We start from the raw sequence: 17841 nt of genomic DNA, 5'->3' as shown, positions 1-17841 counted from the left end.
TGGGACACTTGCATTTGTGGAGCATCAAAAAGTCTCCTCCCTCCCAGATTTTTCTTGCTCAGTATGATGGTACCACAAGGGTTAAAAAAAAAAAAATACCCAAAGCTGCTTATAATGAAAGCATGGTTAACAAGATGTCAGGTATAGGAGAGAATGCAATTGAGACTGTAGTTTGCTTTAGAGTTTGTATGATGCTGTGAGCCTTCAGCCACCTTTAACTTCTACAAGATACATTACCCAAAGTAAGATATGTAAAGATGCCTACAGATTTTAAGATACTCAGTTTGCATTAATCACAATCTCACGCTATTAATGATTTGAATTCAGAAACAATAATGCAAAATGTCTATTTTTTGCTATGCTATTTGCTCAGACCTTCAGATGACCTAAACCTAAATTTAGAGGATAATACATTCAAAGTCAATAGTGTCTGAGGGGTCCCCTATAAAAGTGACATTGACCTCTCATCCTCACAGAACCTCTGTGAGGAGTTCCCCACAGAATAATCGCTGCCTACTTCACCAGCTGTCATCGCCATCTCAACAAGACCCTTTCTGTTCCTTGGTGACAAACCTCCTGATCAGATCTGTCCCACACTTCAGGGGCATCCTACAGAGTTGCACCAGGAGGTTACTACCTATTTCTTCAACTCTCATTCATTTTCTGATAATTCAAAACCATAGAGGCACCCGCCCAGTCCCTGAACCAATGCTGGTCTCCAGGCTGAGCCCAGAGGGAGACCATGGGAGGGGAATTCCAGGAGTGAGGGAAAAACATTGCATTAGTGTTGCTATGGAGATGAAAATTAGCACAATAACTATTGTGTTCTGTTTCAAAGCTTCCCAGTCTTCAGTTTTAACTCCTTCCCCTACTCTACTACTGCTTTAGATCTGCCCCAGCAACATCCCAGCACACCTGACAGATTTCTGGGCCAGGAACTGGAAAGGGAGTGGCAGCACACAAAAGAACATGAAATCTGGGCAGGGACCAGAAAAGGAGGAGGAAAAAAGTGAGGGAAGGTCTTGTAGAAAGAGGAGATGATAAAATAAAATTGGGGGGGGAAAAAAAAAAAGATAATTTCAAGAGGTAAGGATACGGAAAAATTGCTTTTAGAGATGGTGCAGAAAGAGAATTGGAAAATACTGCCATCTTTGATAGGGTTTATGTTTCTCTTCCCTAAAGCTGTCACTGCTTATGGATGAGTTGTTGTTGACCTGAGTTCAATCCCTTCCATAAAATCACCTGGGCTGTAAAAGTAATGTCCTGCCCTTCTGCAGAAACACTGGACAAGCATTCAGGCAGGGTAATACAGATTCAGTGGAGCTTGTAGATGAAAATTAGGAAGACAAGGCATTTATGATCAACTAGGCTTCACAACTGCCCAGAGGGGCACTAGAGGCAGAATCACCAGCTGTGTAAAGTGTGTGAGTGAACATACCTTTCACTCACAGAAAATGTTGTCTCTTGCTGCCACAGCCCTCATGCAAAACCCAGTGAACAAGCCTTGCTCTGTTACCTCTGGCTCTGCAGCAAGCACCACCTTTGTTCTTCCACTCTTCCAAAATCCCATTCCTCTGCAGCCACCGAGGGCATAGCTGAAATTTTATTTTGCCCAGCCAGCAAAAGGCACTACAAAGCAGGCAATGAGCAGAGGATAGAATATGTCTCCCAGGAGAGCAGCAGGCTGCCTGGTCCTGCCCAGCCACCCTGTGCCAGGGAGCAGGGCTCCAGCTCCAGGGAAAGTGGGTTGCAAAAAGGGCCTAAATTGTGGCCAGGGGTATTCACACTCATACCCTCATCCTATATCACATCCATTCCTAAAAACGAATGCTGATTTCCTGAGCCCAGAAACGGAGCTATTGGAAGTCCATTTGGTGCAGGCAGAGCTCACAAAAATTGCCCCTTAGACTTTATCCTCCTTTGTCCAGACTGACAAAGCCACTGACTGTAGTGGCCACCTGTCTGTGCCATGTCACACCCAGACAGCAGTACCCCCACAGGGATCTCAGGGCACCACCTTCCTTCCCTGCTGCTGACAGCAGCTGGAGAATGGGCAGGGTTTGCACAAGACACACGAGTGATACAGAAGACTTTTGAGCCTATGTTGGACTCCATTCCCAGCATTCCCAGAGCTTCCTATATGATTTCTAACCACCCTTTGAGGAGGTAAAATGCCCACAATAAATTTCCCCCAGCCCTTCAATATGAGAGACTAGCCAACCATCAGACTAACTTTTTTTAGGGTGCTATGGTGTCAAAGACGCACTGCAGCGCAGATTTAAAAGGGTAGTGACGAATGACAAATCTTGGCTATTAGTTGCTGTGCAAAAATTTTCAAATAAAACCATAATTTCTCATAACTTGTATTGCAGGCAAGCCTTCAAAAGCAGAGAGATGAATGTTTTCCCTTCCAGAGTTTAATGAGGAGGAAAAGCCTTCATCCATTTACTGATTTATAAGGCATATTTTGTGGAACCTCAAAAAGTCCAAAACCAGAATAAGGTTCAGTGGGACTATCAGTCCAACTAAAGTTTCACAGTTACCATCTCATTTTCATCTCCTTTTCCCCCTCCAGCCTTGCAAAGGAATATAGCTTCAGACTAAAAGTCCTACATCTGTTACTTCTGAAGGCTCATTCCCTTGCTTTCTTGTGAAGAACTATAGAAACACTTTTCTGAGAAAATTTCAAACCAGACACAAAACACAGACAGAAAAACCACTCTTTCAAGCTCAGAAAGTTAAGGAACAGGCTGCTGCAAATCAAGCCTTTCAATTAAAGCTTCTCCAGTCAACAAAACCTCAGACTATCTTTTTCTTATTAAAAGATTATCTTATTTAAAAATGGTCAGTTTAAACTTGAAACTCACATGCGCTCTGGAATGGCTGAAGTCTGAAAAGAAGGGTTGGGTGAATATGCTACTAATTACCCCTTTCACTGAAAGTCTCATTTTCTTTGTATGAAATATAATACATAAAATTGTGACAAATAACTAAGATCTTCTAATTGAGGAAGTATCAGGAAAGGGAGAAGCAGCAGGGTATGGATTTTGTTCACATGCCAAAAGCATGGTATATGAAATGTCATCGTGAAGTTCCAAAACCACACTGAAGAGTCTTTCTTGGCAGCTGATAAATTAGGGAAGGTTCTTATCTGCCTAACTCTCTAGCAGTGCTGAAAGTTCTAAAATCATCTTTCTACCACATTTCCCTCACGCTCTTGGAAGACACAACAATGAAACCCTTTATTTTGTGAACCTTAAAGAAGAACAAGAGATTACCAAGAGATCTTTTTTTGGGTACTGTACCCTAACTTTTCTGGATTTCTGAGAAGTTTTTCTTTAGGATGATTTACTTACGTTTATCCCTGGACTTTTATGTACCACACAGAGAGTGCAAATTTTTAACAACAGAGTACATGCTTATGTTTCTATTCAGGGATCACTTCACAGATAAAACACTTGTATGAATGCCTAAATTAGTTCTCAGTCACAATAAAATAACCCAAGTACCCAAACTACAAACACAGTTTTGGAAAATGCTATGTTAGACTGGGGCCATACTGTCTTAATCTAGATATTCACATCCTGATCGTGTCACTGAGAGAGGATTGGTTTTGCAAGAAAGATTAATTTTGTTTTCCCTGCAACGTCATGAAGGGTTCTAGCTACTCCACCTAATTTTGTACAGTGCTGCTATTAGTATCATGTCACAGACAAAACTTAGCCTGATGTGTCAGGAACCTGGGCATCATCCATATTAACAAATCCTTCTTACACAAGACTTATTTTATGCCTTTTTTAAGCCTTGAAACAACATGGTCAGTGTCAAGGTACAGGGAACGTTCCCACCTTTAGTGGAGGGCTGGAGTGGATGAGTTGGTATGTCATGAAATAGATCAGATGTGTCACAGTGATGGTCTGGTACGTGCAAAGCCACGCCTGGGTCTTTGAACAATGCCTGGATGAAAAGCAGTAGAGCTTCTCAGGGCGCTCTAATCCACCTGTACCGGTGCATCCTATAGGAAACATGGTGCCTCCCGGGGCTCTGGCACGAATGCCACCTGATGGTGAGCGAAATGTCCCAGGTGATGTGAAAAAAAGCAGAAATGCAGGCTGAGCCGTGTCAGTTTGACTCTTGAACAGGCAGAGTCGTGCCCCACGGTGCAGCGGAGAGCTGCTGGATGGCGACACTGCTTTCTCTCTTTCAAGGAGTGCCGTGCACTTGGGAAATGGAGTGAAGCCTTCTGCCCATAATGACATGTACGGCTGGGGTCTCCCCATGGTCATGTCAAAATCATGAGTGTCGCACCAAGTGCTGTGCTTTGATTGCGGTGTTTTTCAAGCCCATTTTCACTTTCCCTTACACTGCCTTTTCAGCTTTGATCACAATGCAGCACGGCTAAAGGCACCTGAGAAACATTGCTAGGCAACAGATGCTGCAAAGGACAGCTTCCCCTCCCCTCACACCGAGGTGGCAAGAGACCTTACAGTGCTCCAACTTGCCTGCTACAAAATATTCAAGGCAAAACTGCTTAGTTTTATGAAGGCGGTCAGTTGAAGCAAGAAATTACTTTTAAAGTAGGAGTTGAAAACAAACTGCAGTAGGAAAAAAAGAGGCAATTCAAGGAAATGAAAGAGAAACATTATGGGAGACAACAAAAGGCAACATTAAATAAGGAGTTATTAGATGTGTGGGAGCAGGTAGAGAATATGAGGAATGAAATTAGCAAAACACAGGTACAAAACAGATTTGAAAGCTTCTGCATTAGCAGAAATAAATCTAAACTTAATTTACTGTCCTTGTTATAAAAGTTTATTTACTGCTAAAATTCTGGTTAGTGTTCGTTTTACAACACCATATCAAAAATTATGTCTACCATGAGGAAACCAATACTACTGTTGTGTTTCTCTTCTGAATTACCCAAGTACTTCTCATTCATTTTTTGCTCAGTCCATAAATGTCACCCATGGAGTAAATAGGAAAGTTTCATTTCATCACCATTTAGGAGTGAACATAGAAGTTACATAAAGCCACATAAATCTTTATAGAACACGAATGGGTATTTCACACAGAATACAGCTTGAAAGCCACATATAAACAGAAACAAGTACATAGCAAGAAATGCTAAGTAAGCAGAGAGAATGTTGCATCTGTCTAATGAGAGTTTCCTTTAGGACAACAAAAACAAGCTGCTAGAGTAACCTGACCTGGAAGCTGTGAAGCACAGCGCAGCACCGTATTTAGGAAATGTGTTTTCATCGTTTGAATCCTTAATTGCTCTCTTAAATGTGTAAATAGGCTTGCCCAGTAGGATGAACAGTGGCAACGAAAACAGATGTTGGGTATGAAGAACCAACAAGTACTGAGCAGCAAATTAAGCTGAGTCTTAGAAATTAACAAATGCAGACTCACAGTGAAAATTAGACTTGGCAAAGGATATTAAAGTAAACGGGGGGGGGGGGGGGGGGGGGGGGGAATGGAGTTACTATGCAGGAAGGACAGGACAGAGATTAAATATAATCCAGGTACAGCCCAAAAACTAAGTTAATACTTTGTGCCTCATTTCAGTCAGAGGAGATGAAGTTGAACATGGAACAAAAGGCAGAATAGCTAAGGGAAATCAGGTTAGGAAAATTGCTAAGGAGCTTATTTGGTCTTCTGATACTAAATAATCAGCACAGCAGAATTCTGAAAGAACAGGATGCAAAATAGCAGGTAGAGCAACTACTTCCAATAATTCTTCTGGGTCAATCCATTCTTAAGTGACCTTACTACTGCAGAGAGGTTGCTGAAAGACTGTTTGCCAAAGTAGCAGCTGAGGTGAGGATAAGGATTCTGTCAACAAACATGCAGTTGAAGTAAAAACCAGAAAAGGGAAAATAATATTTTAGCTAAAGGGTAATGATGACATGAGAGCAAACAAAACATGAAGTTAGAAAAACATATCCAACCTTCAGTGCAATGAGGTTGGGTTTGGGGAACAATCTTCTGAGGGGAATTGGCATAGAAATATTTAGAAATGGAAACTGATGGGTTTGGAAAATCAATTTAGAGATGAATTTGCCTGAGGTGGGTGAAAGAGAGACCATTCCTAGTCCAGCAGCAAATGGGTCTGTTCTTTCTATTCTCTCAGAAGGCAAAGGTTTCTGTTGAACGTGCTGACATGGCACAGACTGCCAGTTGTTCTTGGAGAGGAGGGAGGAAATGGAAAAGTCAAGCCCTGCCTGCTGTCACAGGGGCTGAAATCCCTACATGGCTCACCCTCCACTCATGGAACTGACCAATTCTGCCTACATGAGAGGCACACTTAGGGAAAAGCAACCAACTATTTTCCCTCAATCAATTACTTTTTAACAGAGCTTGTGCAGTTTGTCAAAACTAAACCAAACTGTTGACAGTGTTGAAATATGAGAATAGAATGCAAGGCACGAGTCTCTTCAGATAATTACTGTTATGCTTTTCAAGTTTCAAATACATGGAATATTCCCTCCAAGGGTTTAACCAAACTTGAGTGTGTTTTGTTTGTGAACTCTTCAGCCAGCTCTCTCTGACACTGGCACATCACTCTGATAAGTCCCTTTTTATTTGCTTCAACACACCCAGTTAAAATATCTGACTCATTTCACAAATGCAATTTAAGGGTTCTTATTAAAAAGCTTTGCAATAGTCCAAGACAAAAAGGGTTCTGCAAATGAAGAATAAAGTTGGCTATTCTATTTTTGGAAAATAGGAGGGCAGTGCCAATTAGCCTGCAGCAGTCTGATGGCAAAATTCCCCATGCCCTACCAGGCAAGGTCACTGGAGTTATATCTACATGTTGACACAACCTTTTAATGCATATACCCATTTAAAATAATTATTTTGCATGTCAAGCCATATATTCTTCTTCTAAGTTCATTTCCACTGTGTAATGGATGGCTTGAAATCCAATTTAATTCATTTTCTTGATGCAATTTTCTTCCATGTCTACCATTTTCAGTGCATATTACATCTTTACTACTTCTGAATGCATCTTATTAAGTAATAATTGCAAATATATATATACACCATAAATTTCAATTCTGCAGTTTCTCCTTTCAGTCATCTCTAATGTTTGTCATTTCTGAAAGCTTAAAATAATCTGTTGAATAAATACACACTTCAATTGTTCTTCAAACCCACTGAACAAAGACATTTCATAGCTAACTTGCATTTATTTATCCCTAAAACCAATTCCATTTTCTATTGAATCTTCTTAATGGTTTTTTTGCCTTTATAATAATTGATATGCAGTTATGCAATTCAATTGGACCACAGAATTTTTTTCAAAGCTGGAAATGAAATTTACTAGCATCTTTTTTCTCATCCTCAGAACATCAGTTTGAGGTATTTGAAACACTGCTACAAACCAAAGTTAAAGTGAAACAAAAGAACTGGGGGTTGTGGGAAGATCCAGAGAATCTGCTCCCTTTCTCACCCTGAAGCATGAAGGGGACTGGAAGGATGCTGGGACATTGTTACCCTTACATCCCACATGGAGGAGAGTTCAGGAACTGGGTTTTGGGTAAGAGTGTTCTGTTTGGTTTTGCAATCCTCATATGAAGTGCCTCCTGCTTATACAAAACCAGTTCTTTCAAATGATTCAACTTTAAGAAGAAAATTCTTAGATTTAACTGCTTTAAAATAAAGCAAACAAACAAACAAGCAAACCACTCTATCTTAAATCTGGCTACCTCACAGCCATTAAATTTCACAGACCTTTCCATTAAAGGTGGCTTTTTTTCTGCAATTGTGTTTCACAGAAGGGACAGGCTGCTTATCAACAGGTTTTTCACATTGCATTTGAAGGTGTTCTGTACCCGACTGTGCCGTTCTAAACAGATTTAACTTGATCAAAACAAAAGCTTCCAAACAGGGTGGTAGTGCTTTCTACTTCCATTTAAATGATAGTTCTGCCTGCAAAGTGGCCATAAAAGCAGCAGGCAGGAACTTTATAAGTTGTTGTCTGTCAGTTATTCCCATGTAAAGCATACATTATCTGTGAGTTAAATTTGGTTTGGTTTCCCCAATCTGTCAGTGCTACCAACTCAAGCTGACAATCAAGCAGCGTCCTTCTCATGCATAATTACCTTTAATGAAGAATTCTCTGGCCCAGCTGGTTCACTGACACTTGAGCACTCTTTCCCGCCAGTATTTTTTGCACAGCCAGCACAGACCACAACTCAACAAACAATGCCAATGACATACAAGAAAACGTTGAACCTGGTTTACTGTCAGCACATATCCTCTGCTGGGCTTGCACACCAAAGAAAATGGTTAAAACATCAGTTTGAAAGGCAAGCAAGTAGCTGTGCCTTTGAATACACATAAATAACATACTGAGTAGGCGGTAATTTTACATCGAAGTGGGAGATGTTAGATAAAGTCTCAGAACAGCTTTTGAAATACCTGGGACCGAGTGCTGCTTTCACATTCATTTTACTCTGCCCTTTGCTGAACACTTGTAGCACCTTCTCTTCACCCAACCCCGCGGAAAAATGTTCTAGGACAAATAAGTTTTCAGGACTTGGAAAGAGATAATTAGACAATTGGTTCAGCTTTCTTCTTTAAGAAACAGTGTACATTTTAGCACTTAAACATCTCAGTTTTGTTTTCATCCACCTTTGGCCTTAGAAAGTTGGAAAGTTTTTTATGCATTGTGCAGAGGTAACAGCAAGGCCTGAGCACAGGTAGAGTGTTCTTTATCTGATACAATAAGCAGTTATTTCAAATTGGAAGCAGCAAACTGATAGCTGCTGCTTAAAGAATGAAAAATGTGTTTCATAAAACACACTTTACCACAAATTATTTGTCTTATATCCAACCCAGCGGGCCAGATCTTGATTTTCATTTGGAACACTGGTCAGGAATCCCTGCCAGTGTGAGGTCAATATTCAAGCCCTCATGAGCAGGAGTGAGCTGATCTCGCCATTTTTTCCCTTTGTTCAAACAGGGTAGCATACACTGGTTCCTGCAATCACTATTTACTTTTATTGTACTGCTATCTGCTTTTCACAGTAATTTATGGAATCCCATTACACACCACTCATCTAGCAGCTAGGAAACACCCATAAATTCTGCTCTGATGAAAGACCACTGTGCCACTCATAATATCTGTGAGACATTTATGTTGTACCCACTCACATCCAGAAGTCAGCCAGTCCCTTAAGCCTAAGTGATTGCTTTCAGTGGCAGATGAAACCGTCTTCCTTACTTCTCCAGATGCATGAATTTTTTAGCTTATTGCTTTTTTTGGAGGAAAGGGGATCAAAGTAAAGATGATGATAAATCTCTCTAACTCCATCCGTATCAACATCTTCAGACATTAAGATGAAGAGCTTGAAGTATGTTTGCACAAAGATTCTTTCAGCATTATACTGATCTGCAAGAAATGATATATGTACTAGTGTCAGCACTGCAGAACTTTATAAATCTGCTCGAAGGTGAAATTGTCAGTTAATAGCAAATAATCCTAACATTTGCTAACACAGCCAACAGAGGACTGTTTAAAACAGACAGATTGTTATTTACATCTGTGCCAGATGGGACAGTTTGAAAAATGTTTAACTGCTCTTTAGTTAACAGTGAAAATATATTCCTCAGCACCCTCAAATAGTTTTAAATTGCTGAGATTTTTTTTTTTTGAGTAAAATTTATCTGCAAATATTTTCGTGTTCCTGCTGTCGACTACAATTATATGTGCCTGTAAATAAAAGACAAACTGCCTACAGAAAACTATTACTGGAGCTCACAGAGTAGAAGCATTAAATATTAATAAATTAATACATCAATTTCATACAAAGTGAGCGAACTTTGTGGGAAAACTTGTGTGTTATTTACAGTAATACATTATTTTAACATGATATTTATCCTGCACTATGCATTGGTGGGGAATTAGTGCCATCTGTGCGGCTAGCTCTCAGATATGTGGTTAATAACTAAACCATTAAGGAAGGGGCATTGAGGTGGTGCTGTTTTGATTCAGTGTTATTTTCATATTTATCTAGACTCTATATCTTTCTGCTGTTTTCTTCCACCCTTTTATAGTATCCTCTGAGAAATGTACAATTACGTTAACAAGAGGTTACTCCAGAGTGGCTGGAGTGATGGGGCAGAAATCACAGCCTGCAGAGCTGGACACATCTTTATGGTTTAAAACTAAAGGAAGTGCTAGCTTTTCTGTAAAGCCAGAAGTAATCAGTAAAATACTGTGGTAGTGTTCTCATCAGTGCTCCAGTGAGGCACTACACAGGTAGTTCATATCTGAGCAGCAAGCTATACTGTTTTAAAAATTTAGAAATTTCTAAGCCTTTAGAAATTTTGTTAGAAGTTTTTGTGAACAGGACATGTACCTGGTGAATATGTCTGGGAATATGTCTGTGTGAGCTGCTTTTTATTTTTCTTCCAAAACAAGTATATAGGCTAAAGCACCTGAACTCCATAATTATCTCCCATTGCCCCTTGGGTATGATTAAGCTCAGATTTTCAGTAAGATCTCTGGGGACATCACGACTTCAGTCTTTGGCTTGTCTGCCAAGACTTCTGGCAGCACTATCAATTCTTTTTAGAGGTGCATCCCAGGATCCACTGAAACCTGGGGAAAGCTAATTTTACATACACTGAAACAGACATTGTTAGCTTGGGCTGGATTTGAGGCATCAGCCTGAAGAAGCAGCTTTAACCACAATTCCCAGTTCCCTAAGAGCCTAGGGACAAGCAGAAAAAAAGAAAAAAAAAAAAAAGAAGCACAGATAAAGAAGATCATTCAGGGAATAAGCTTGCCCTTCCCTATGGTACTCCAAGGCATGATTTTTCTGAGGTTCAGAATGCCAAAATCATGTCAGCAGGTGGTTTGGGATGCCATGCTGAGGGGTGGAACAAAGGGACAGGGATTGCTGGGGTGGTGCCTGGACTGCCCCAAGCACAGGGGCCAGATCCAACCCCACAAAACCACGAGGCAACACTCCTTCTCCCTGTGGCAGGGCTTTCTTTGCTCCTCTTGGCCTCACACATTCAAAGAGGAGAGAAAACAGTTTTTGTTTTTAGATGCACATAACGCATTAGTACCATGCATTAAAGTGCATAAATAGAAGCGCAAAGTTTTCATTTTGATGCACACCAGTAGCTTATGTTTCTCTCATGGCATTGCCTAAAGCATGAATTTTAGCACAGGTGCAGAACAGAATCTTTGAATTTGCATTGGTATTTTAAGCACTATGTGCTCCCTTCAGAATTCTTATTGCATTTTGGATGTACGTCTAAGAAAACCCAGTGAGAACGTGATCTAACCTTTTATTTGCACAAGCAGTTCGGACAGTCACTATTTTATTAGCTGTAAAACCATTTAGCCTGTGCATTGTTTCTACTGTTTTGTGCTGGAAACACAAATTACAAGATTCTTGTAAGAGTAAACCAATATTCATTCACTTTTGGTTTACCACAGGGGTGGATGGGGCTGGCAGAGTTAGCCACTGCTTTTATAACACTTACAGCTACCAAAAATGATTCTCTTGGGTTTGCCTTTTGGGGTGGGGTTTTTGTTTGTTTGTTTTAATATTGTGTAAATAAAGGCAGTCTCTATCACTCAGGAAGAATGTGGAGTCAGAAAACCCAGTAGACCAGCTGGAGAAATTTAAGAAGAATATTTCTTTTGCTTTATTTTCCAACTACAGTAGCTCTAATGGCAGTGCTAGAAGCATTAACACATTGGATCAATAGCCAAATGAAATCTACTGTTCTGGTCCTTTTTTCACTCTTCAGTAGATGAACAGGGAAAAGAAGGAATAGGGAACAAAGAGTTAAAAAAGAACCCTCTGAGACCTCAAAGATGAGTTTAAGTTCTCTTGTTCTCATTTTAAGATTAAATTTGCAAGGTGATAAATGCAGAGCTGTTTAGTTGTGGTAATTTCAGATTTGGCACAGTCCTTTGTGTACTGTGCACAGATCAGGAAAGGTCTATATCCTGTTTCCAAAGTTCTTACTTGCGACTTTGACTAAATAACTTACACTCTCTATTGTCGTTTACCATACACCTTCAAAAGAGATGTACTGTTAGGGAACAGATCTTTTTCCAGGACTGTGGAAATTGCAGCCAGTTACAGCACTTACAGAGTTCTGGGACAGTTACAGGCCCCCTAAAAAACTTCATTTATGGTAGCTCCTGATTGTGGGGAGGAGCTGCTGCTGAGCACAGGGCTGTAGGCTCTACTCAGAGCTCTGAACTGACCCAAAAGTAGAACCTCAGCTATTTCACTCCTTCAGGAGGTTTTAGAGTAGGGACCTGCAAAAAATATGAGCTACCTAGCACCTCCTCATCCAGATGGATTCTGGACTACATGTTTAAGTATAAAAGAATTGCCACACCCCCACTTTCTCTGTAGAAAAAAAAATCCTAGCTTAGTAGAGGAGATTTGCCAAGTGGTATTGCTGATCCACTTTAAAGCACACTGGATTTATCACAGCCAATTTCCAGCCCAACCAGATATTCATACAAAATATAATAGTTCAGCAACCATATATTTTCTATAAATCTATTTTTTTTATGAAGTTATATCAATTGGTGCCATTGAGACAAGATTTTCATATGCAATTTAGAAACCTATTCAGGCAGGCCATCCCATACTCTCTTTGCAGCCAATAAAGAGAAAAAGATGAAATTTAAATCTTCTCATCTGTTTTAGACATTTTACTTTCAGATGTAAAGCACTGCACTGTAGAAAGACGATGGAACATATAGAAAATGAAAAAAAAAACCCTCATAGATGAAAGATCTTCGCATTACATGTGTCTAAAGAGGAACAGTGGAGATGGGGGAAGTTTTAGAGCATGAGGATTTTGAGGAGCAGCTGAGGAAGCTGGGGTTGTTTATCCTGGAGAAAAGGAGGCTCAGGGGGACCTTATCACTCTCTACAGTTCCCTGAAAGGAGGGTGGAGCCAGGTGGGGATCAGTCTTTTCTCCCAGGTAACAAGTGACAGGATAAGAGGAAACAGCATCAAGTTGTGCCAGGGGAGGCTTAGATTGGAAATTGGAGATTATCAGGGAAAATTTCTTAATGGAAAAGGTTGTCAAGCCCTGGAATAGGCTGCCCATGGAAATGGTGGAGTCACCATCCCTGGAGGGGTTTAAAAGGCGTGCAGACATGGTGCTTAGGGACATGGTCTAGTGGAGGACTTGGCAGTGCTGGCTTAATACTTGGACTCAAGGGTCTTTTCAAACCTGAAGATTTCTATGTGTCTACATTTAAGGAAATTTCTCCCTTCCCTGGAAGTTTTAAGTCTGCTGCAGGACTAAATTTCCATTAAAAGTAGAAACCGCAGCTCTTCTTTTAAATGGATGGATTAAAGTTGTACAAAAAATCATATTCCTCTCAGAATTGTGTCACTGGAAATGTTGTGTTAAGTTCGTCAGGTAAAGGGACTCTCTTACAGTAAAAATGTTCTCAGTCACAGACTGAGCTGGTTCAGGACAAAGAGGAATGGAGATTTTATGAACATTTACTCCTCCTAAATAAAATTATTAAAAAAAAAAAATCAAACCAAGAAGTTCATTTCAGGGAAGCATAATATGAGAGAAGAACACTACACTGAGCATAAAGGATGTCTTGCTGATCTGAAAAACTTTTAATTTCACCACATATTCTCTTCCAGATGTAGAGTTACCTCACCCATGCCACTGTCGGTGATTTTTTTTTTAGCTTCTAGCATTACAAGATTAATTAGTTGTTCATCAACCAAGATGAATATATGACATACTGCAAGATGATATTGCCACTGTTGTGGCTTTTAAATAAATTTCTGACATTTGATATTTGTTGGATCTCATCTCTTGATTGCTTAGCTTCCTTGTTATAGCCCAAATTGTCTACTCACGTTACTCCTTCAATAACTCCTACAAGAAATTCTTGAGACACCAAACAATTCTTGCACAGCATTTCTGTTCACTATAAGCATTTTATTTCAGCACTTCAGATATTAATTTTCTATGCAGCAATCTATTCTCTAGCTTTCTGTGCATTTGAATTTGTAAAGCTCTGGTAAAACTTTTAAATTTTCAGATAAACTTTTCTTCACAAGGCTGTGTTTGTGTAGTACAGAGAGCTGCCCACCTCCTTCTATTATCAATGCATCTGAGTGCACATGCTCCAGTGGCAGCAGAGATGTTGTTTAGTTGGTGCTATTTTCAGACATCAAAACACTTTGCAAACATTGTCTTTAGAAACTGAAAGGATAAGATTTTGGAGTATCATTAGTGCCTTTCACTACAGAATTACCAAGGAGAATAGATAGCACAAAGCTTCTGAAGGAGCACAAGGTTATGATTAGAACACACTTCTTTCTATATTCAAGCTCTTCTTTCCTTGACAAGCTGTGCTTTGGAGACACACATCAGACGTAGTAACAATCCTTTTCTAATGCATTTCTAAAATATGTAGGTATTGAAAATACGTTGGTGTAGAACAGGGCTGTTTGGCTTCTATGCGTCTCGTCAGGGAGAGAAGAACATCATCTGCTCTTCCCTCCATCTTCTCATGCCTCCTCCATCCCACATTCTTTTCAGCATCCCTCACAGCTCAATATTCCCTGAGTGACTTGTGTTTGGTCCCTGCAAGCATATCAGATGTAGACTTGTGGGAGTCATGGAATGTAATTTTTTGTAATCTGTCACTATTAAGGAATAGAACAGTGGCTTTTTGGTTTCGATATATCCACTCTACACACCATCAATAATTTCAAGTTTTTGCAATTAAATGCATTTTGTTCTATGGTTCAATTTGTACATTTACCTGCTTCTCCCCCATAACTAAAAATTATCTGATAAATAGTCTAGTTATATCAGAGCAAAGTCTGCAGCATTTTACCACAAAGCTATAGGGAAGCTTCCAGATCATCCTCTAGTATGGCAGGTTGGAGTGGTGTTTTTAACACTGACTTTGTTTTTGAAAGCACTTACTCAAAAGAAAAATCAGGGATTAAATTGTTTATAAAATCAGAATCTGTTCACTTTACAGTATTTCTATTCTATTCAAATTCGTGTTTGTTTTGGCTTTTACACATTTTAAATGCATAAAAGATTTGTAAGTCTGAGTACTGTGTCCAACTTAATTATCTTAGTTAGTTCTGCATTTTTATTTATGGCTTTAATCCAAAAGAGTTGATTTGGCAACCAAACCCATGTCAGGGCTTGTCTTGCTGTTGTAACCAAGATCACTAACCTACATGGGCCACATTTTAGGTTTTATATGGGTCTCAGGAAAGTTTGGAGGTTTTAGTTGATCAACAAGCAAGATTCATGTTTTTATCCTTAAATATAACCTTGCAGAATCCTGCACAACATGAATGGAGCTCTCAGGATTCTGTGCCAAGAGGTAATAACACATTCTTACAAAAAAAAAAAAAAAAAGGGAAGGTATTTTACAGTTTAGGAGATGGAATTATTTAATCCCTAATCACTGTTTGACTAGGGATCAATAACAAGGATTAATACTATTTCCATAGACATTATATCAAAGAGGTGGCTAAAAGGAGGAAAATCAACTTGCACTGGTCAATCAGCATTTGGCTGTGAGGTGTTGGTGTGATGCAGGTGGGGAAGAAGCTAATGACATCAGAAAATGCTTTAGGCAAGATAATTTTGGAAGAGAAAAAGACTGTTGTTAAAGACTTCACTTAAATGCTATTTGGACTACTTTTCTGACCATTCACATTCTGAAAAAAGTAATGTAAGTTCGAATGGGTACAGAGGAAGAACAGAAAAATGATTAAAGGAATGGAAAAGTTACAAGAGCTTGACATGCCAAAGTTGAGAGGGGGCAAACAGGAAGATGAGAGAAGATATTTTTTCAAAGGCATCAGTAAAAATTCAAGTAAATACAAACTCACAATGTATCAGCTAAAACTGGAAGCTGGGCAAGGAAAAAAAATTGTTTCCATGCTTATCAGCATGAAGCTCTGGATCAATCTTCCAGGGAAAGCAGCTGGGACAAGGAAGTCTCAGTGTTTTAAGACAGGGTTCAATCACATTATACAGGGATTTATAAACGTAAGAATTGCTGAAGACAGAAAACCAAGTCTGTGCTACAGGTTCTTGAGTTGTTTGTGCAGCAGTACAGCCAAAACAATTACTATAAAAAAAAAAAAAAAAATACACCTATACTGTATTAAGCCTCTGCATCAGAATTTCTTTAGTTTACCTGCCAAGAGCAAAATGTTCTGTCCACCTTTGGCACATCATTTGTTTTCCAAGTTTTTTTTCTCCTGCCCCAAATTCTGTGAGATTAAATCTAGAGTGTCTTTCAGCATTCATCTTTATTGCCCCAAATCTGGCCCCACTGGCCGGCTGCAGCTCAAAACCGGCTGTGAATAGCACGTGCCAGCTTGCCTGCCAAAATTCAATTCCCAGGTCTAGAGGCAGCAATTCCCCTCCACTTCCCTCAGGCTAAACCGAACCATTTCAGCACCAGCTAAGAAGAGCAAAAAGCTGAGCCAGAAAAAAAAAAAAAAAAAAAATAAAGCCGCTCACTACCTTTAACATGAGAGAAAATCTTTCGGACCTCTGGACAACTCTTGTACCATATCACCTACTACTGCAAGCACTATGGCTTTTACAACATTTTGTTTGTCCGTGGCTTCTGTCATTTTACCACATATGGCCTGTCTTGGTAACAGCATTATCAAGCAATTTGCTCCTGGACTGCTTGCAAACATGCAAAGTAGATGTTTTGCAGACCTTCTAAATCAGGCACCTGTGGTCAAGCAGCCTGTGCGTGCAGGAGGCTGGCACAGGTCTCCCAAACCATTAATAGCATTTAAAAGAAATTTAATCCTGTAAAACAAATAATTGTGGACGTGGAACGTATGTTTATGTAAGTGCTCCGAAACAGCAGTTGAGCTCTTCTGAAGTTGATGGTATTTACCTCAGACAGGAGCACTTTTCAAGCTCTGTTTGTAAATAATTGGCAGCACGCTCTACATAACTTGCTCTGAGAATTAGGTTGCTAAAACACAGTCAAATGCCCACATCAATTTCCCAATACCCTTCCAGCTCAGCATCCAATTTTAACACCTCCTCCTTGACCAGCAGCTCTGGCTGACAACAAACTCCTGAGACCTTTTCCTACTTATGATAATACATTCAAGTACTCACTGCACAGAGAGCCCAACGAGCTTCTTCCTCTCCATTGATGGCTCTTACTGGCCTTGGCCTCTCCCCAGCTTCACTTTGAAACTTCCCCTTCCCCAGGTGGCCTCCAAAAACCACCTGGCCTCAGCCAGTCCCGTGACCTCCCCACCCAGGGCCCAGTTGAATTCAGCTGGGGCTGATCTGCCCCAGCACACTCCTTACCTGAGTCACCCATGTAAAGCGGGAGGGAATGCACTCGGCAGAATATTTTACAATGCTATTAATAATTGGAATTGTTTTAACTGAACAAAACATGCTGCAAAATGAGTAGGCAGTAATGGTAACTATTATCACTTGCACTATTCATGTGCAGTGACAAGGCAGTATGACCTAACTGCAGCTTTCCTGTAAGTTCAGCTATTAGAGATATCACAGCTGTGATTTCCAAGAATGGTCTTGGCAGTTTGGACATGCTGCTGCCAAAAATAGTAAGTGAATTGTAAGTTCAGTGTCACAGCCAGCTTTAAACATTAATTCATCCTCTGATTTTGTTTACTAAGATCTCTGCTTTTACTTTTCTATAACCACAGTCTTTGCTGAAAGAGAATCTTGAGGATGTATGCAGGAGGATTCCTTCTCAAAATAGGAATAGACCAAAAATTAAATCACCCATATAAATGGAGGAGTGAATTCCACATAAAAGC

At 39.9% G+C, this 17841-nt stretch overlaps 1 protein-coding gene across 2 annotated transcripts in view; it reads left to right on the top strand.

Moving 5' to 3' along the window:
• The window catches only part of HTR1F (5-hydroxytryptamine receptor 1F), a 105349-nt gene that overhangs the window by 16582 nt on the left and 70926 nt on the right, over positions 1–17841 (top strand). The window contains exon 2 of one of the 2 annotated variants that reach the window (XM_032096779.1): positions 7352–7543. The exons of the other annotated variant lie outside the window; for it this stretch is intronic. The gene's annotated coding sequence lies outside the window, so the exon portion shown is untranslated. The remainder of the gene's footprint in view (positions 1–7351; positions 7544–17841) is intronic. 2 annotated transcript variants of the gene reach the window in all.

Source organism: Corvus moneduloides, chromosome 2 (assembly GCF_009650955.1).
Source record: "Corvus moneduloides isolate bCorMon1 chromosome 2, bCorMon1.pri, whole genome shotgun sequence".
Lineage (NCBI taxonomy): Eukaryota > Metazoa > Chordata > Aves > Passeriformes > Corvidae > Corvus > Corvus moneduloides.
This window is presented reverse-complemented; position numbering and strand designations above follow the sequence as displayed.